This window comes from Marmota flaviventris, chromosome 9 (genome assembly GCF_047511675.1).
Source record: "Marmota flaviventris isolate mMarFla1 chromosome 9, mMarFla1.hap1, whole genome shotgun sequence".
Taxonomy (NCBI): domain Eukaryota; kingdom Metazoa; phylum Chordata; class Mammalia; order Rodentia; family Sciuridae; genus Marmota; species Marmota flaviventris.
Window position 1 is genome coordinate 59,845,218 of NC_092506.1, and position 22,364 is coordinate 59,867,581.

At 38.5% G+C, this 22,364-nt stretch overlaps 1 pseudogene; it reads right to left on the reverse strand.

The window, feature by feature from the left end:
* Positions 1-5,027: 5,027 nt before the first annotated feature.
* On the reverse strand, positions 5,028-5,972 carry LOC114098595 (olfactory receptor 52I2-like; annotated as a pseudogene).
* Positions 5,973-22,364: the final 16,392 nt, after the last annotated feature.

The following is a 22,364-nucleotide window of genomic DNA, read 5'->3' on the forward strand; positions in this document are numbered from 1 at the left end:
CTGTCTGGGCTGGATCTTGGCTCTTGCAGTAGTGCACTGATCAGACGGGGTGGTTGAGACACTTTAAAACACACACCCATGTGCACACACATGCACGTGCACACACCCTATAAGTAAATAGCAGAAAGATAGATCAGTAGAGTAGAGGGGTGGAAACAGGAGAGGGGAGGGTTAGAGGAAGTACTGGGGAGTGAATTAGAGCAAATTATATTCCATTCTTTTAAAAATTGTGTCAAAATGAATCTTTTTAGTTATACATAACATTATGAAACAAAAAGAAAAAGAAAAAGAGATTATAATAATATATCAATAGTCAAAGGTTGTGGTTCTATTTCTAATCTTGGATCATTTAAAACTATGGGGTGCTGTCTTGGTTCACCAGACTGGGTCAAAATGGTTCATTTGTTGACACATAGCTGTCTCCTTAAGTACTATATTTATCTTTAGTGAATTGTACCAAGAAAGATTTGTGTAACAACTCATAATTCATTTGTAAATGATACATTGATCTCTAGGAAAAACTGCTGCCTTTTATTTGATTCCCTTGATCTGTATTAAATTTCAGTAAAGTTGAAGAGAGAAAAAAAAAAAGCCAGCTCATGTCTTAATCAATTTCATGAACTAAATGACAGATGAAATTTCTACTTTCACTCCATATTTCCCTGTCTCTGAAGAACTATTGGAGAACTATCAGTAGTTGTCTGATCTCTTTCATCAGAGCTTTGTTCTCTCAGTAAAAATGATTGACAGAGGGCACACTGGCACACACCTCTAATCCCAGAGGCTCTAGAGGATAAGGCAGGAAAATTATGAGTTCAAAGCCGGCCTCAGCAACAGTGAGGCACTAAACAACTCAGTGAGACCCTATCTCTAAATAAAATACAAAATAGAGCTAGAGATGTGGATCAGTTGTCGAGTGTCCCCTAGTTCAATCCCTGGTATCCAGTATCCAAAAAAATAAGAAAAAAAATGATTGATAGCAAAATACAAAAACCTACAAAAAGAAATAAAGAAGGTTGCTATACTACATAATAATGAGAAGATCAATTCAGTAAGATATAACAATTATAAATATACATTCACTTAATGCTAGAGAAGCTGATTTTATAAACCCACACTAGTAGATCAAAAAGGGAAATCTCCAACTCAATAATAGTAGAAGACTTCAACACCCAACTTGCCTTGATGAACAAATCATTCTGTCAAAACAATTAGCAGAAAAATCAGAAATAAACTGTACTATAAACTAACTGGAACTAATAAACTTTATAGAATAGCTCATTCAACAGCTACAGAATACACATTGTTCTCTGGAACAGACCGTACATTAGGCAACAAAACAAGTCTCAAATTAAAAATATCAAATGTATATTTTCAGACTGCAATGCAACAAAACTAGAAATGAACAGCAATAGAAACTTTAGAAATTACACAAATTCATGGAGACTAAATAACACACTATCAATGCACAATGAGTCACTAAAGAAATTAAGAAATTTTAAAAAGCAAATAAAAATGGAAACAGAACATATGAAAACTTATGGGATATAGCAAAAGCAGTAACAAGAAGGAAGTTTATAGCACCAAATGCATACATGAAAACAACATATAAAAATTTCAAATAAACAACCTAATGAAAGCAAGAGAAGATCAAGTCCAAAATCAAAAAGCAGGAAAGACGTAATGAAGATCAGAGCAGAAAGAAATAAAATAGTGACTAAAAAATTGAATTCAAAAATCAGGGAAACAAAGAGTGGGTTCTTTGTAAAGACAAACAAATCAACAAAACTTTATGTAGACTAATCAAGGAAAAAAAAAGAGACAAACCAAATAAGATTAGAGAAAAAAATGAGATATTACAACTGATAATACAAAAAATATAAATATCACCAGGGACTGTTACAAACAACTAAATTATTTACTATAAATTGGAAAACCTAGAAGAAATGGATAAATTCCTGGGTACATATAACCTACCAAAAGTGAACTGTGAAGGCATGAAAAACCTGCACATATCAATGACGATTAATGAAATTGAATGAGTAATAAAAAGTCTCAGAACAAGGGAAAGCCCAGGACTAGATGGCCTCACTGCTAAATTCTACCAAACTTTCAAGGATGAATAAATACCCATTCCTATCACACTATTCTAAAACATTGAAAGGGAAATAATTGTTCCAAATTCAATGAACAAATCCAACCTTACCATGATATGGAAATACACACACACACACACACACACACACACATACACTTTTAAGACCAACACCTTTAGTGAACATACAAAAGTACTCAATAAAATAATAATAAATCAATACAAGAGCTTATCAAAAAGATCAGTCATCTGAATCAAATGACATTCCAGATATGCAATTATGGTTCAATACAAACAATAAGCATAATACCCCACATCAACAATCAAAGGACAAAAATCATGATCCTTTCAATAGATGGAGAAAAAGCATTTTATTCAACATCCCTTTCATCTAAAATCTATTCTATATTTTATGAATAATGAGAAGGGAGGAGCTCAAAGATTCCACACACAAAATGATGATAAGAAGCTGACAATATTAATTATTCTGATTTGATCACTGCACCTTATAGGTATGTATTAAAATATCACACTGTACCTCATAAATATGAACAATTTTATGTTAATCAAAATTCAAAAAAATGTTTAAGTAGGTAGAAAAGCTCAATACACTGAATTTAATGACTACTAATTATACTTATCATGACAAGTAATGAATTATCACACTATATCTCATAAAAATGTACAATTAAAATTATAATAAATTAAAATAAACCATTAAGAAAAAATATTTTAGTTCATAATTTCTGTTCATGAGGGGTTTTTGTTTGTTGGTTTAAAAGTATTACTCTACTCTTATTGGATTTACATGCTGCTGTCAAGAAATGCCCAACCACAAGAATGGGGCCCGAATCAGAACAAGATATATCCTATGCTTGAATGATTTTATCAAAGTAGATTCTACTGTCATGTACAACTAAGAAGAACCAATAAAATAAAAAATTTTTAAAAAAGCAGTTTAAGCCTGGTTTTACTTTCCTTGAACATGACTTAGGTTTGGGGCGTTTTGTTTATTTACTTTCTGTTTTTGTTTTGTCTGAAGGCCAAAGGCAATTTTTATTATTTTAAATATTTGACAGACTCAAAAATATTATTCAAAGAGTTGACAATTTCAGATAAATATTTCTAGGCGAGTTCTTTGAAAATTCATATAAAAATAATCTTTAGATTCCTTTAATTCTTAAATCCTCTTGAGGGATTCCATGGACATAAATATCTAACACATATTCATTACACTTCTTTGTTTTCTTATGTCTGTTATTTTCTATTTGATCTCAGTCATCTCCTTATTCTGTTTTCTAGTACAAGTGTTCTAATATTCTATCTTTAATGTTCCTAATGAAATTTTAATTTCAATCTCTTTTTTTCTTTTACCAAAATATAATTAATTCCTGGATATGATTTTGTCTCCTTTAAAACTACATTCCCAAGACCAATCACGCTTTTTTTAAAATTCCTGATTCTTATTCATTTTTCTTCAAGATCTAAGTTTTTTATGTGAAAAAAAATTGTAAACTACAAATATTTAAGACAAATAAATTCATGTTGTACTATCATTTTCATTATTATCAGATTTTTGTAAGGCTTCCTCCTACTTTGTTGGCACCCAAGTAGAAAACTTCTTGGTTGGTAAAGAAGTCCAATGCTAGCAAAATTTATGGATTATGAGTTTTAGTCAGCAAATTACTTTGAAAGAGTATCATATTAGTATTAATTTACACAGGACTAAGTTCCAATCCTAGCACTGTTAAAATTTGTCTTAACACTTGTGTAATTTTAAGTACATAAAATGTGTCAAATGTTATATAATTTTTTCCATTCATTATTTCTTGGAACCTTAATAAGTTAACATTGTTTCTACTTTCCGTAAAAACAACCCTTAAGACAGATATAACAACACACTATCAATGGTTTCTTCTTATACTGTCAATTTTAGCACTATTAAGAATTTATATTTAAATTGATATTCAAATGTACCCTAATCAAATATATATATGTCTCCTATGTATGAGATCTTTTTTCTTTCACAGTGTTGATAACTAGGTTTAAGACTTTCTGAAAGAAAAATATGTAAAACAAAACCCATGTAAGTATGCAGGGACCTACAAAAGAATGGTGATATTTCAATGTCTATTTCTATATTGTTGTGAAGTAAACTTTTCATCCCAGAAAGATCCTGAGATGTACCCACAGGAAGAAACACCTAAGTTATATTTGGTCCCTCTTTTCTATGTCTTAAAGTTGAGTGACAAAGAGCAGAACAGGGATCTATCTTGGTGTCAGAGGTGAAATAGAGCTAGACAGCAGAAAAATGTTATCGGCATCATATATTGATAATTGGCTTCTCTTGCTATGATTCTTTTTCCTCTTTTCAAGTTCAAGTGTTCAAAAATTGCCACCATCTTTGATCTCAAGTTTGTATGTCCTTGGATAAACTGGAATCCATTGTGGTTGGAAGACACTGGTCTAGATGTGAGCACATAACCCAAATGAGTGGATTGTTAATGGACCAAAGGAAAGAGTCACATAGTAAGAGCTTCTTCCATGTAATTACATGGGGGAGAAAAAATTCTGAGAAAATCATAGGAGGATTGGTGAAAGTGTTTTAAATAATTTTTCCTTCAGCAAAGGAACTCTTGAGATATTAGGTTAAAAATACAGGTCAGAAGCTAAGGAAAGAAAAATCAAAAATATATTTTCTATGTGCAAATTGGTTCCTAATAAATACTAATAAAAATGTTGTCAGACAATCAGAATTATTCCATTAGCATTATTATTATAAATTGAAAGCTTTGAAAGGATGCTCTTTATGGCTTCATCTTAGAATTCCTGAGGTGTAGGTTAAAAAAAAATCTATCTCCATAGATGACTAAGATACCTTTGAAGTTGGCTGGAATGTTCACGGTCTAAAGAATTTAGTATTCATGAACACTTACAAGTGTGTTCCAACAGACAACAGTTTGCGCATTTGTTTGGTTCTCAGGCCATAGATAATAGGGTTCAAAGTGGGAGGAATGACCAAATACAAGTCAGCTAACAACACCTGAGTGTGCAGAGGGACTGAGTCCTGTCCTAGCCAGGATATATAGACTGACACCATCCCAGGTAGGTAGTACAAAGCCATAACCCCCACATGGGAGCCACATGTGCTTAATGCCTTCCACTGAGCATTCTTTGAGGAGAGACCAAATACTGCCCTGAGAATCAGGGTATGAGAGGCAGAAATTAAAACTACATCAGAGCCTACAATAATGGAGGAACCAATTAAACTGTAGAAACAGCTGGGCATGGAGTCAGCACATGCTAACTTGGCCACAGCCATGTGCTCACAGTCGGAATGGGGAACCACATGGGAGCCACAAAAAGGTAGATGACTAATCATCCAACTCAATGGGGTCATGAATATGACAGCCCTGATGGTGATGGTCACACTCATCCTCAGCATCACTCTGGGTGTGAGAATGTTCTTGTAGTGTAGGGGCTTGCAGATGGCTACATAGCGGTCAAAAGCCATGGCCAGCAGCAGCCCTGTCTCCACAGCTGTGGCTGCATGGACAAAGTACATCTGAGTGAAACAGGCCTGGAAGCTGATGGAGCTGTGTCCTGAGGAAAAGATGCTCACCATCTTGGGGACTACAGAAGAGGCCATGACAATGTCCACAGCAGCCAGAACACAAAGGAAGCAAAACATGGGCTCTCATAGAGTGGAATCCATGAAAATTACCACCATGATGATGTTGTTTCCTACCAGGGCTGTGGTGTACATGGCACTCAGTGAGATAGCCAGCCAAAGGTGTGAAGACTGCAAGCCTGGAATGCCCACAAGGAAGAAGGTGGCAGGGGTTTCCACTGTGTGGTTGTAGTGTGGCCCCAGCATCACAGATGAGAATGCTTTCCTGTTAATATAGAAAGTAGGATAAAAAAAATATGTAGTCCTGTAAAAATTGTACCTGTCTGGTGTTGGTAAACCTTGTAGTATTGACAGTTGGTTGGTAATCTTAGGATCAGAAAACTGACATATGAGAATGTTATTCTGCTTTACCTTCCATCCTTGTTCAAAATCAGCTCTTAGGTTACCTCCTTTGAAAAGTCATCTCTGGTCCCTTTCCCTTTTCCATGGTCATGTGAATTTAGGTACCTTTCTTTTTTCTTTTTCAGTTCCCATGAAATATCCCATACTGACCCAAGAGAACCTAAATTGATAATTCCAATACTCTATGACTTTATTATATGCACTCAAGTGTGTATCTCTTGTTTGTGCCTTGTACCTAGTATGTGATCTGTCATGCAATATAAGAACATATATATTCATATATATTCAGTTTATAATTATCACAGAGTGAATAATAAAGTAGAAGAAATTGTCCTTTTTCTCTTAGTGATCAATAACTAAGAGAAGCAATGAATTTCTGGAGATCAAGCATGTCATGTTTAGTATCCTTGGGGTAGTATCTAAACAAGACCTAAATAAATCATCCCTGTGGCAGGTGAAGTTAATTAGTGGGTTTAGGAAAATAAGGGCATTAGAAAACAACACTATTATTTTCCATAGGAGATAATAAACTGCCTGGAAATATTTATAATCCCTACCTTCTCTGCATTTCCTTCTGGATTTCCTATTGAGCTAGGTTCAATTGATAGATTAACCACATAATAAACTCTTGAGACTAATAACTCATAGTTTCATCCTTCAATTAGTTTTATGTTTGTTCATTAGAGCTAACCACTTTTTTATGATGGACCACCAAAACATTACAGATAATAAGTTTTATGCTTTAGAACTTAAAGCATATTTTAAAGAAGATACTATATGTTAGTACCCAAAGTATAGAACTTCTGAAAGATATTTCTTCTTTTATAGTATAAAACAAACATCCATCTGGAACTGTCAATATAATTTAAATGACATAAAATATTTCCTCCAGTATCACCTCACAAATATGTAGTAAATTGGAAATACAGGTCCAGGTCTTCCAGGTATGACTCCCGTGCATTTCCAACTCAACATTTAAAAAAAAATCAACTATAAGAAATCAGCTATACATACCTAAGAAAAAAAGTGTTGCAACTTCATTTGGCCAGTATCAACAGGCACCCTGCACAACCAGATACTGACCCAACACTTGGAAAATTTCTGTTTATTATTACCTTCGCCTTACTTCTGCCTCACACATGTATTGCTATTTATATAATGTCTTATGACCTGGTGGAGTAAAGCTGAATATAAGGGATCAGCATTAATTACCATTCCATTCTCAGGTGATATCCCTTTAGTTCTTTTAGTGTGGTTTAACTTCATGAATTCATATGGTGGTTAGGCATGTGTACAAACTTGCAGCACTCTGAGAAGACTCCTTGTAAGAGACCCATCTTTATTCTGGGAATCATTTAGCCTAAGAAATGTGATTGATCTTCTAGGAAGACTAGTTTTTCTTTGAATACAGCATTAAAATCCTGCACACTTGTAATGACCCACTTAAAATGTGTTATTGGTCCTACAGCATCAAGAGGCAGGAAAATAAACTGGCTAAATGCATTGCTTCTAAAGTCGTATTCTTTAAAATGAAATACTTACTCTGCCACTAACTAGTATTTTACCTTGATCATATCATTCTAACAATCCAAGCTTTTATTTTCTCATTAGCAAGTTGGAAATAATATTTACTCCATTAAGTAGATGTTTAGAATTTCAAATGATAAGCCATATGAAAGTGCTTAGCATGCTGCTTGGTAATAGGTGTTCAAAAGAATGAGACTATTTCACTGGAGTCCCGAATTATTCTAAATAGCATTCTGAAGTCAATAGGTGTCACCTGGAGGCCAGTGCATGCGTGCACACACACACACACACACACACACACACACACACTGCCCCCTTTGCATTGTTTGAACCTTTGTTCTTGTCTTCCCCTGATGTACCACTGAAGATGTCTCCCACAGTGCCTATGCATAGTAAGGATCTCCTATCCCACCATGAGGATCTGACTCTCTGTTCCTTACAGGATATTTCTCAAGAAATGGGGTTTTGTTTTGTTTGATTAATTTTTATCATCATTTCAGTAAAAAGGTCTCTCTTACATATATCTACACCCCATCTCTAATAACAAACTCTGAGTAGTTGACTTCGCACTGACCATTTAACAGGAATGCCAAAATGAAATCAGATTAAAGATGGAGTGGAAGTGGGTATGACAGGCATGCTTGATCCAGGCTAAATTGCTGCTTTGACTTTTTTTTTCCTACTCTCAGATCATTCCACTTCCTAAAGAAATGTACATGTGGTTTGGTCCCAGACTTGTGGACTCAAGAGTCCAAATGTGGACCAGACCATATTAAGCCCATTGAACTCCTCCTTCAAACTCTCATTGCCCTATTATTGCATCTCTCAAGGCTTCAGCCCAGCGAGTCAATACCCCAATTGTGCCAATTTAACAGTAGTCATATATAACCCAAGACTGTTTCCTAAGTTTCCAGGCAAGCTTCAATGAAGGAGGCTTATTTGCCAAGACTCAAGACTAGCCTGACTTTAGTTATTACTTCCTGTGCCTCCCCTCAATAAAGCATTTCCAGAAGATCTACTTTGCTCTTGGATAGGCAGAATTATTATCAAAATGAACATACTACCAAAAGCACTATACAGACTTAATGCAATTCCTATCAAAATCCCAATGGCATTCCTCATAGAAAAAGCAATCATGAAATTCATCTGGAAAAATAAGAGACCCAGAAGAGCTAAAGCAATCCTTGGCAGGAAGAGCAAAACAGGTGGCATCACTATACCAGACCTTAAACTATACTACAGAGCAATAGTAACAAAAACAGCATGGTATTGGCACCAAAATAGACTTGTAGACCAATGGTACAGAATACAGGGCACAGAGACTAACCACAAAATTACAATTATCTTATGTTAGACAAAGGTGCAAAAAAACATGCACTAGAGAAAAGATAGCCTCTTCAACAAATGGTGCTGGGAAAATTGGAAATCCATATGCTTAAACCTCTATCTCTCACCATGCACAAAACTTAACTCAAAATGAATCAAGGACCTAGGAATTAAACCAGAGATTCTGCATCTAATAGAAGAAAAAAGTAGGCCCTAATCTTCATCATGTGGGATTAGGCCCCAACTTCCTTAATAAGACTCCTATAGCACAAGAATTAAAACCAAGAATCAATAAATAGGATGGACTCAAACTAAAAAGTTCTTTTTCCTCAGCAAAAGAAACAATAAGTGAGGTGAACAGAGAGCCTACATCCTGGGAGCAAATCTTTACCCCTCACACATCAGATAGAGCACTAATCTCTAGGGTATATAAGGAACTCCTAAAGCTAAGCACCAAAAAAACAAATAACCCAATCAACAAATGGGCCAAGGACCTAAACAGAAACTTCTCAGAAGAGGATATACAATCAATCAACAAATATATGAAAAAATATTCATCATCTGTAGCAATCAGAAAATGCAAATCAAAATTACTCTAAGATATCATCTCATTCCAGTCAGAATGGCAGCTATTATGAACACAAACAACAATTAAGAGTTGGCGAGGATGTGGGGAAAAAGTTACACTCATACATTGCTGGTGGGACTGAAAATTGGTGCAGCCAATATGGAAAGCAGTATAGAGATTCCTTGGAAATCTGGGAATGGAACCACCATTTGACCCAGCTATCCCTCTCCTTGGTCTATACCCAAAGGATTTAAAAACAGCATACTACAGGGTCACAGCCACAACAATGTTTATATCAGCACAATTCACAATAGCTAAACTGTGGAGCCAACCTAGATGTCCTTCAGTGGATGAATGGATTTTAAAATGTGGCATATATACACAATGGAATTTTACTCAGCAATAAAAGAGAATAAAATCATGGCATTTGCAGGTAAATGAATGGCGTTGGAGAAGATAATGCTAAGTGAAGTTAGCCAATCCCCAATAAAACAAATGCCAAATGTTTTCTCTAATATAAGGAGGCTGACTCATAGTTGGGTAGGGAGGGTGACCATGGGAGGAACTGATGAATTTTAGATAGGGAAGAGGAGAAGGAGGGAAAGGGAGAAGGCAGGGGATTATCAAGGATGGTGGAATGTAATGGACATCATTATCCAAAGTACATGTATGAAGACATGAATTAGGTGTCAACCTACTTTATATACAGAGATATGAAAAATTGTGGTATATATGTGTAATAAGAATTATAATGCAAAAGAAACAAAATACATGTATAAAGACATGAATTGGCATGAACAGACTTTATATACAAAGATATGAAAAATTGTGCTCTTTATGTGTAATAAGCAGAATGTGTAATGCATTCTGCTGTCATGTATTTAAAAAAACAAAATCAATAAAAATAAATAAATAAACACATTAAATAAAGCATTTCCAGGCTGATGAAACTGCCATGTCCTTACCCTTGGACATTGTCTCTAGTTATCCCTTTTTAACTCCTTATCAGGGGCCTGGATCCTTCCTGCGCAAATTGGATAGATCACATCCAGTGAATTCTGGGCTCATATTCTCACCTGCTGCCATAGACATTTTCTTTGTTAGCCAGGCACTAGACAAACAGTTCCTGATTCTCCATCCCAACCATGAGGCATACACTTGCCCTCCCATTTGCCTTCTGGAGAGTCAGTGATTTATTCCATACTCAGGTACCTACAGAGTCCTCAGGAGATTTCCTAAAATCAGATTTCTCATACTTTATTGAAACAAGCCAACCATGAAGACACAACCCCTAAACATAAGAAATGCTATATATTGGGACAAAAGAAGGAAGTACACAGCTCCACATCATAGGAACCTTATCATAATAGCAATTGGGAACATATCTTCAATGACAGATTGAAGAGGACTGGGAAATCTTTCAAAATAAAATGCTAGTAAAGAACTAAAAAATTCCGAGAATTTCTGGACTGCTAAATAGGTTCTCAATGCCAAAAACTTAGGGTTGAGCATCACTGCCTAAACAGTTTAAAAAAAAAAAAAAAGATTCAGAGTGCCTATTGCCCCAGTTACCTCTCATCCATAACATCCCCCTCCTGGCTGCCCTGTATAGAAAGACACTTTTCTTTTGAGAGTAGCCTCAGTTAATTCCCTGCCCCATCCTCTTTGATTGAAGTATGACATACGTACTGTAAGATGCTGAATGTGAAGATAAACAGTATGATGAACTTTATAATGTGAACAAATAAACACACCCATATAGCCACTACCCAGGTCAAGACTCAAGACAATTGCTCCCTGGTTGCTGAGGCCTCTATTTCCAGAAAGCTTCAGCCAACATCTCCTAAATCATATTTCCAGGCCTGCTTCTACCTCTGCCTTACATGCAGACCCAGAGGGTCTATCACTGAAAACTAGCTTAGACAAATCACTTAACAGGAGTAACCAACTCACAGGATGTGTGAGGTTTTCATTCCTATTTAAAGGATTGGAAAATTCATAACTCAAATTTTTCTTAAAGGTAAAAGTACTCAATTTGAATGGAGCTTTTCTGTTCATGTGCCTCTATCCTGGTATTTCTTCTCTCCATCCAAACACTCTTCCAATGTGCCTTACTACTTGGTCTTGGTCTTTTTTAATAACTCTGCTTGTCCCCTAAGAATTGTCTCTGCACCATCCTACTGTTGATCTTATTTTCCCTTCTTTTCTCTGCTTTGAACCAAAGAAGTCCCATATTCCTGTTCCCTCTCCTGCGTCCTTTACCCTCCCCTTACTTTATTTTTTTTATTTTTTTTTTTTTACTTTTTAAATTACTTTTTTTTTTTTAAATTTTTTATTGTGGGTTGTTCAAAACATTACAAATTTCTTGACATATCATATTCCACACTTTGATTCAAGTGGGTTATGAACTCCCACCTTCACCCCATACACAGATTGCAGAATCACATCAATTACACATCCATTGATTTACAAATTGCCATACTAGTGTCTGTTGTGCTCCTCTGCCTTTCCCATCCTCCACCCTCCCCCCTCCCCACCTCTCCCCTCCCCTCCCCTCCTCTCTCTCTACCTCCTCCACTGTATAACCCTGAGGGTCTCCTTCCATTACCATGCAATTTTCCTTCTCTCTCCCTTTCCCTCCCACCTCTCATCCCTGTTAAATGTTAATCTTCTTCTCCTGTTCTTCGTCCCTACACTGTTCTTAGTTACTCTCCTTATATCAAAGAAGACATTTGGCATTTGTTTTTTAGGGATTGGCTAGCTTCACTTAGAATAATCTGCTCTAATGCCATCCATTTCCCTGTAAATTCTATGATTTTGTCATTTTTTAATGCAGAGTAATACTCCATTGTGTATAAATGCCACATTTTTTTTATCCATTCGTCTATTGAAGGGCATCTAGGTTGGTTCCACAGTCTTGCTATTGTGAACTGTGCTGCTATGAACATCGATGTAGCAGTGTCCCTGTAGCATGCTCTTTTTAGGTCTTTAGGGAATAGACCAAGAAGGGGAATAGCTGGGTCAAATGGTGGCTCCATTCCCAGCTTTCCAAGAAATCTCCATACTGCTTTCCAAATTGGCTGCACCAATCTGCAGTCCCACCAGCAATGTACAAGTGTACCCTTTTCTCCACATCCTCGCCAGCACTTGTTGTTGTTTGACTTCCTAATGGCTGCCAATCTTACTGGAGTGAGATGGTATCTTAGGGTGGTTTTGATTTGCATTTCTCTGACAGCTAGAGATGTTGAGCATTTTTTCATGTACTTGTTGATTGACTGTATGTCCTCCTCTGAGAAGTGTCTGTTCAGGTCCTTGGCCCATTTGTTGATTGGGTTGTTTGTTCTCTTATTGTCTAATTTTTTGAGTTCTTTGTATACTCTGGATATTAGGGCTCTATCTGAAGTGTGAGGAGTAAAGATTTGTTCCCAGGGTGTAGGCTCCCTATTTACCTCTCTTATTGTTTCTTTTGCTGAGAAAAAACTTTTTAGTTTGAGTAAGTCCCATTTGTTGATTCTAGTTATTAACTTTTGTGCTATGGGTGTCCTATTGAGGAATTTGGAGCCCGAACCCACCGACTGTAGATCGTAGCCAACTTTTTCTTCTATCAGACGGCGCGTCTCTGATTTGATATCAAGCTCCTTGATCCATTTTGAATTCACTTTTGTGCATGGCAAGAGAAAGGGATTCAGTTTCATTTTGTTGCATATGGATTTCCAGTTTTCCCAGCACCATTTGTTGAAGATGCTATCCTTCCTCCATTGCATGCTTTTAGACCCTTTATCAAATATAAGATAGTTGTAGTTTTGTGGATTGGTTTCTGTGTCCTCTATTCTGTACCATTGGTCCACCCGCCTGTTTTGGTACCAGTACCATGCTGTTTTTGTTACTATTGCTCTGTAGTATAGTTTGAAGTCTGGTATCGCTATACCGCCTGATTCACACTTCCTGCTTAGCATTGTTTTTGCTATTCTGGGTCTTTTATTTTTCCATATGAATTTCATGATTGCTTTCTCTATTTCTACAAGAAATGCCGTTGGGATTTTGATTGGCATTGCATTAAACCTATAGAGAACTTTTGGTAATATCGCCATTTTGATGATGTTAGTTCTGCCTATCCATGAACAGGGTATATTTTTCCATCTTCTAAGATCTTCTTCTATTTCTCTCTTTAGGGTTCTGTAGTTTTCATTGTATAAGTCTTTCACCTCTTTTGTTAGGTTGATTCCCAAGTATATTATTTTTTTTGAAGATATTTTGAATGGAGTGGTTGTCCTCATTTCCATTTCAGAGGATTTGTTGCTGATATACAGGAATGCCTTTGATTTATGCGTGTTGATTTTATATCCTGCCACTTTGCTGAATTCATTTATTAGCTCTAATAGTTTCTTTGTAGAGCCTTTTGGGTCTGCTAGGTATAGAATCATATCATCTGCAAATAGTGATAATTTAAGTTCTTCTTTTCCTATTTTTATGCCTTTAATTTCTTTCGTCTGTCTAATTGCTCTGGCCAGTGTTTCGAGAACTATGTTGAACAGAAGTGGAGAGAGAGGGCATCCCTGTCTAGTTCCAGATTTTAGAGGGAATGCCTTCAGTTTTTCTCCATTCAGAATGATGCTAGCCTGAGGCTTAGCATAGATTGCTTTTACAATATTGAGGTATGTTCCTGTTATCCCTAGTTTTTCTAGAGTTTTGAACATAAAGGGATGCTGTACTTTGTCGAATGCTTTTTCCGCATCTATCGAGATGATCATATGGTTCTTATTTTTAAGTCTATTGATGTGGTGAATAACATTTATTGATTTCCGTATATTGAACCAGCCTTGCATCCCTGGGATGAATCCTACTTGATCATGGTGTACAATTTTTTTGATATGTTTTTGTATCTGATTCGCCAGAATTTTATTGAGGATTTTTGCATCTAGGTTCATTAGAGATATTGGTCTGTAGTTTTCTTTCTTTGAAGTGTCTTTGTCTGGTTTAGGTATCAGGGTGATGTTGGCCTCATAGAATGAATTTGGAAGTTCTCCCTCCTTTTCTATTTCCTGAAGTAGCTTGAAAAGTATTGGTATTAGTTCTTCTTTAAAGGTTTTGTAAAATTCTGCTGTATACCCATCTGGACCTGGGCTTTTCTTAGTTGGAAGTCTTTTTATGGTTTCTTCTATTTCCTCAATTGATATTGGTCTGTTTAGGTTTTCTATATCCTCCTGACTCAATCTGGGCAGATCATATGACTTAAGAAATTTATCTATGCCTTCACTATCTTCTAATTTGTTGGAGTATAAGGATTCAAAATAGTTTTTGATTATCTTCTGTATTTCTGAAGTGTCTGTTGTGATATTGCCTTTTTCATCCCGTATGCTAGTAATTTGAGTTCTCTCTCTTCTTCTCTTTGCTAGTATCGCTAAGGGTCTGTCGATTTTGTTTATTTTTTCAAAGAACCAACTTTTAGTTTTGTCAATTTTTTCAATTGTTTCTTTTGTTTCGATTTCATTAATTTCAGCTCTGATTTTAATTATTTCTTGCCTTCTACTTCTTTTGCTGTTGTTTTGCTCTTCTTCTTCAAGGATTTTGAGATGAAGTATGAGATCATTTATTTGTTGGTTTTTTCTTTTTTTAAGGAATGAACTCCAAGCAATGAATTTTCCTCTTAGAACTGCTTTCAATGTGTCCCATAGATTCCAATATGTTGTGTCTGTGTTTTCATTTATCTCTAAGAATTTTTTAATTTCCTCCTTGATGTCTTCTATAACCCATTGATCATTCAGTAACCTATTGTTCATTCTCCAAGTGATGTATGCTTTTTCCTTCCTTCTTTTATCGTTGATTTTCAGTTTCATTCCATTATGATCAGATAAGATGCATGGTATTATCTCTACTCCTTTATATTGTCTAAGAGTTGCCCTGTGACATAATATATGATCTATTTTTGAGAAGGATCCATGTGCTGCTGAGAAAAAAGTATAACTGCTTGATGTTGGGTGGTATATTCTATATATGTCAATTAGGTCTAGGTTATTAATAGTGTTATTGAGTTCTATAGTTTCCTTATTCAACTTTTGTTTGGAAGATCTGTCCAGTGGCGAGAGAGGTGTGTTGAAGTCTCCCATGATTATGGTATGGTGATCTATTAGACTCTTGAACTTGAGAAGAGTTTGTTTGATGAACATAGCTGCACCATTGTTTGGGGCATATATATTTATGATTGTTATGTCTTGTTGGTGAATGGTTCCCTTAAGCAGTATGTAGTGTCCCTCTTTATCCCTTTTGATTAACTTTGGCTTGAAATCTATTTTATTTGATATGAGTATGGACACTCCTGCTTGTTTCCGAAGTCCATATGAGTGATATGATTTTTCCCAACCTTTCACCTTCAGCCTATGTATGTCTTTTCCTATCAAATGCGTCTCCTGTAGGCAGCATATTGTTGGGTCTTGTTTTGTGATCCATTCTACTAGCCTGTGTCTCTTAATTGGTGAGTTTAAGCCATTAACATTTAGGGTTATTATTGAGATATGGGTTGTTCTTCCAGCCATATTTGTTTATTTCTGTTACTAAACATGGTTTGTTTTCCTCTTTGATTATTCCCCCCCCCTTTACTGTCCTACCTCCCACTGTTGGTTTTCATTGTTATTTTCCATTTCCTCTTCCTGTAATGCTTTGGCGAGGATGTTTTGAAGAGATGGTTTTCTAGCTGCGAATTCTTTAAACTTTTGTCTATTGTGGAAGGTTTTAATTTCATCCTCCATCCTGAAGCTTAATTTCGCTGGATACACAATTCTTGGTTGGAACCCATTTTCTTTCAGTGTTTGAAATATGTTATTCCAGGATCTTCTAGCTTTCAGAGTCTGCGTTGACAGATCAGCTGTTATCCTGATTGGCTTACCCCTAAATGTAATCTGCTTCCTTTCTCTTGTAGCTTTTAAAATTCTCTCCTTATTCTGTATGTTGGGCATCTTCATTATGATGTGTCTAGGTGTGGATCTCTTATGATTTTGCACATTCGGCGTCCTGTAGGCTTCTAGGATTTGGGGTTCTGTCTCATTCTTCAAGTCTGGGAAGTTTTCTCGTATTATTTCATTGAATAGACTTCTCATTCCTTTGGTTTGGAGCTCTGTACCTTCCTGTATCCCAATGACTCTTAAGTTTGGTCTCTTAATGTTATCCCATATTTCTTGGATGTTCTGCTCATGGTTCCTTAACAGTCTTGCTGAGCTGTCTATGTTCTTTTCCAGTTGAAATACTTTGTCTTCATTGTCTGATGTTCTATCTTCTAAGTGTTCTACTCTGCTGGTAGTATTCTCCATTGAGTTTTTAAGTTGGTTTATTGCTTCCTGCATTTCTAGGATTTCTGTTTGTTTGTTTTTTATAACCTCTATCTCCCTGTATAGTTGATCCTTTGCTTCCTGGATTTGTTTGCGTAATTCGTTGTCGAAGTGATCTTTCATTGTCTGATTTTGCTGTTTAATGTCTTCCTTGATATTCCAGATCATCTGAAGCATGTATATCCTGAATTCTTTATCTGACATTCCATCTGCTGCAGCTGTTACCTCTTCTATAGTTGCGTTGACCTGCATTGCTTGTGGTCCTTTCTTTCCTTGTCTTTTCATACTGCTTGCGTATCTTTCCTGCAGGTGCGGGCGGCGGCTCTGCTCTCTCCTTATTCCAATTGGGGTTTCGTGGCTACCACGCCGGCAGGTCACTGGGCCTGTTCTGGGAGCTGGCGGCGGCTCTGTTCTGCCCCTACTCCAATTGGGGTGACGAGTGTACCACGCCGGCAGGCCACCGGGCCTGATCCGCCGGTCGGTTGCAGGTTTGCCTACCCTGCAGGCGCGGGCGGCGGCTCTACTCTGCCCCTACTGCAAATGGGGTGACGTGTCTGTCGTACCGGCAGGCCCCTGGGCCTGTCCCGCTGGTCGGTCGCAGATCTGCCCACCTTTCGGGCACAGGTGGAGGCTCTGCTCTGCCCCTACTCCAATTAGGGTGTCGTGGCTACCCCACCTGCAGGACGCTGGGCCTGTTCCTGGCACGGGCGGCGACTCTGCTCTGCCACTACTCCAATTAGAGTGGTGTTTGTACCACGCCGGCAGGCTCCTGGGCCTGATCCGCCGGTCTGTTGTAGGTCTGCCTACCTTGGAGGCGCGGGCGGCGGATCTGCCCTGCCCCTCCTACCACGCCTGCGGACCCCTTGGCCTGATCTGCAGGTTGATCACTGGTCTGCTCACCCTGCGGGCACGGGTGGCGGTTCTGCTCCGCCCCCACTCCAATTGGGGTCACGTGACCACCACACCGGCAGGGCCTGATCCGGGCGTGGGAGAAGGATCTGCTCTGCCCCTACTCCAGTTGGGGTGACGTGTGTACCACACTGGCAGGCCACTGGGCCTGACCCGCCAGGCTGACACAGGTCTGTTTACCTTGCAAGCGCGAACCGCGGCTCTGCCCTGCCCCTCCTACCACGCCCATGTACCACTGGGTTACGGGTCTGCCCACCTTGCGGTTGCGGGTGGCGGCTTCGCTCCGCCCCCTCTCCAATTGGGGTCACGCGGTCACCACGCTGGCGAGCCGCTGGGCCTGCTCCGGGCGCTGGCGGCGGCCCGGCTCCTTCCCTCTGGCTCGACAACAAATTGAGGAGACTCGGGTGACTGTGCCTCACCCCCCCTACCAGGAGACCAACTGCTTATGTCACCACTGGTATTGATGAAGTTCCCTCCTCCGCCGCTTTCTGCAGACGTCAGATCTCTGCCATGTTGGTATCCTATGCGAATGGCAGCATTTCGTTCCCCTTGCCAGGCAACCAAAGCACCGGGTGAGTCCTGACCGGCCCTCAGCAGGACCCGGACCGAGAAGCAGTTTCCGCGGGCTCCTAGCCCCGGGCCAGGGAAGTTCCGGGAGCCGGAACTCGGCCACTCCGTGCTCGGTGTAAGCTCCTATAAATGTAAGCTCCAAGAAGCAGTCCCCGCGGGCTCAGTTCCGGGAGCCGGAACTCGGCCGCCCCGCGCTCGGTATTCACTCTGATAAGATCAGGTTCTAAGAAGCACCCAGGCGCTGAGCCCTAGCAATCTGTCTGCAAGCCGCAGGCGAATTGCAGCCTGAAATTACCTGTTCTATGGCTGAATGAGCTGCGGTCAGTCAAAAACAGGGGTGGTGACGTCAGTTTACCAACATGGTGGCTGCTGGCCTCCTCTGTGGTCTGACCGGTGTGGAGAACCGAGATGGACCGCTTCCTTCCCCCGTCTCGAACCCAGAATTCAGCCCTGAGTACGGTGCTTGCGCGGCTGGCAGAAACTGCAGCGCTGTAACCCTGCGTCTCTATCCCAGCGCACGCTGCATATTCTAGCTGCGGGGCGATTTGCTGAATAAGCAGTGTTACCCTCCGTGCGACAAACCTCTCGCGTTTGAGTCCCCGTAGCTGATCCTCGTGCGATGGAAATCCTTCCTCCAGGTTCCAGAGCACCCCACTATTGCTGGAAATTCCTAACAAGATATCCTTTAGCCGTCCTGACTTGTCATACTCCCACACAGTGAAGCAGCACACGGGGGCAATGCACTCCCCTCGCCGCCATCTTCCTTCTTCCTCCCCTTACTTTAGAAGTTCTTGGTCTCAAGAGAATCCTCTAGATCTGGCCAGCCCTTTATAGTTGTGTTGAGAACTTGAATCCTCCTTTCTTCAATGATTCTGGTCTTAAATCCTCCCATCCCAGTCCTTGATATCCAGGTCAGTTACCCACATCCTTGGAGTTTCTCTATTCATCTGGTGATCTATGCCTGGTAGTCCACATTTCTTTCACTCAAAAGATAGGGGATTGATACAGGATCCTTGAAGAGGAGTAGTAACAATCACAAAGATAATATAGAGTCAAAGTGACTACTGTGCTTTTCAAAGACTACCTATGGTGAGTCCTCCTTCCCAGTTAGATACTTTATTATCCTGCCATTTCCCCAGACATGGTAAATTCCCTTTACTCCTACCTGGAAATGAAAATTGTAATTTCTCCAGAGACTAGTTTTTCTGAGCTCTGGCCCCTGGAGCTTTCCAGATTGCAGGAGGAAGCAGATGCCTAGCAACTGAAGGGATTTGTTTCTTCAAGTCTTCAGGGGAAACTGAATGCTACACTATTTATGTAAGGTGCATCCTGATAGGAAAACAAAAGTTCTAAGTTACAGTAAATCTGTGAAAGGCTGCTATGTGCCAGACACACTGATAAACATGTTTCAAGAATTATCTCATTCACTTTTCACATCCCTTTGATGTAGCTCCATCATGACATGTACATTTCATAGATCAATGTGAAGTACTTAGGTCACAAAGCTAGTAAGTTGGAGAATCAAGGTTCAAATTCTAGAATTGTGGTGCATATCACTTTTTTTGTACAACTATTCACACTGATAGTGTACTTAATCTCTCAAACTGCATTTTATTGTTCCTCTTTCTTCCTGAGGACGCACAGTAGACTCTACAGATTTAATATTTCACATGACACTCTGTGTAAAATCCTGTGTGAATGCAGAAGGGAAATAGGATGAAGGGAAGAAGGAAGATATACTTTCCATACTGAGGAAAGGACTCAGCACAAAGGAATAAAAAGGGAAATGTTCTCCAAAAGAGAATATACAACTTGTTATTTATTTCTGATGCTTTCCTGCCAAGATTTCCCAGGAGGCCCCTTCAGTAGGTAGCAACAGATGGTACCAAATGGTCTCCTCTGGTATTCATGCCCCTGTGAAATTCCCTCATCCTGAGTGTGGGCTGGACATCAGGACCCACTTGTATTGAATATGATGCTGCAGAACTAATGGTACTTCACAGTCTAGATTAATTTACAAACAGACTGTGCTTTACATCTTGCTAATACTGTCTGTCTTTCTTTTAATCCTGAGGTAAGGCATCTGCCATATTATGAGCTACTGTGGAGAGGTGGATATGGTAAGAAAAGTATGTCTTTGACTAACTGTAAAAAAGAACCTAATGTTTAACAACAGTAATGTGAGAGAACGTAACAGTGTATCCTATGAGACTTCTAACACCCAAATGTGTTGACCCAGATGTTAATCTCTTTAATTAAGCCTTTAGAATGACTGTAGCCCTAGCCAACCCCTTGATGGTAACCTATGAAAGACTTTGAGCCAAAGGCAATTAGCACCTGGATTCCTGGATCCCATCAACTATGAGATACTTTTTTGGGTTTTTGTTTGTGTATTTTTTTGAAGCTGCTAAATTTTGAAGCAATTTATTAGAAAACAAAGTAATAATTCGATAGCTAACCACTTGCCTACAGTTTCACTTTAATAACAGTAATAAAAATTCATGCCACCAGTTGCCGGTCACTTTTGCTATTGGGAATAATTAACCTGATTATGAATGTTTTGGAGCTTCTGACTCTTAAAACTATATGAAAATCTCTAAGTAAGACAACCATGTTTCCTAACTGTTAACTATCTGATAATGCTGTTCCACTAAAAATTGAGAGACAGATCTCAAGGCAATGTTTCTTATGTCAAGAGTTTTCTTACAATGTTCTATGCCTGGAACCCATGTATAACCCACAGGATGGACAGGGGACACATGTAATCAATAGCCTCCAGGTTGTTCACCTAAATCACCTCTCATCCTGTGTGAATGCAGAAGGGAAATGGGATGAAGGGAAGAAGGAAGATATACTTTCCATACTGAGGAAAGGACTCAGCACAAAGGAATAAAAAGGGAAGTATATATTGTTCCTGTTCCTCTTGGGAGGCATTAGCTGTCTGAAGCTCTTAGCCGCACTCTGAAAGCGTCAAGCAGACTATTTTGGGGATATCTATTTCTGCCACATTCCCAGTGGAAAATACTGTCAGTATCTAAAACAGATAAGGAGTTAACATAGCCTAAAAGAACTTCTGGAATACTATAAATACAAGAATAGAAGGAAAAAAACATAGAATAAAATATTATTCTGATAGAAAATAAGTCAAGCTACAGAAAGGGTACCTTTAATAGCTAAAACATGTCAAGATATAAAAACTAACAGTGAGGAAACTACAATAATAGCATTTGTCAATAACTGAGAAAAGACAGAAAATTGGATAACCCCATGGATTGGTGGGGATATGAGGATATGGGAATTTTCAGGCACAAAAATTCAGAAGTGTATTAACACATCTAAGGGAACTTCAACAGTCGATAGATGGAGTTTCTAGTTAATACCTTGGCCTCCTCACCCCTCCTATGCAATATCTGAGGCATGTACTACATAATTTCTCAAAAGTCTTCATCAGGAATGACCCTTTCTCACCCAGTGAGCCAAAGTAGAACCTACTCATTACACAGCCTTGTAATGACCTTATTTCTTTACCTATATATCACTCCCAACTATCCTACCTTTGCTTCCTAGGGTGACTTCTAAAATAAAATACTTGCATTCAAATAATTGATTCAGGATCTGCTTCTGAGAAAACACACTACGTCAGTGTGTATTCATGCCATTTTTCTAATCTTTCCTACTCTTGGAATGCTTTACTATTTGTTCCTTAAGTAAGAGGAATGAGGTATACATAGAAATTATAATTGCTTTTTTATTTTATGGAATATTCTATGAGTAATGGGTGTTAAAGGGCCTTTTGTACATCTTTTGAGAAAACTATATTATCTTTTGCCTTAGATCTTTTAATATGATTTGTATCAAAGGATTTCCTAATATTGAACCATATTTACATTCATGGAACAAATCCCACTTGATCTGACATTATTTTCTTAACACAATTGGACTCTGTTTGCTGACATTTTCTTTAGTATTTTTGGATCAATACAAGACATCAACCTCATTCCTTCAAGCCCCTTC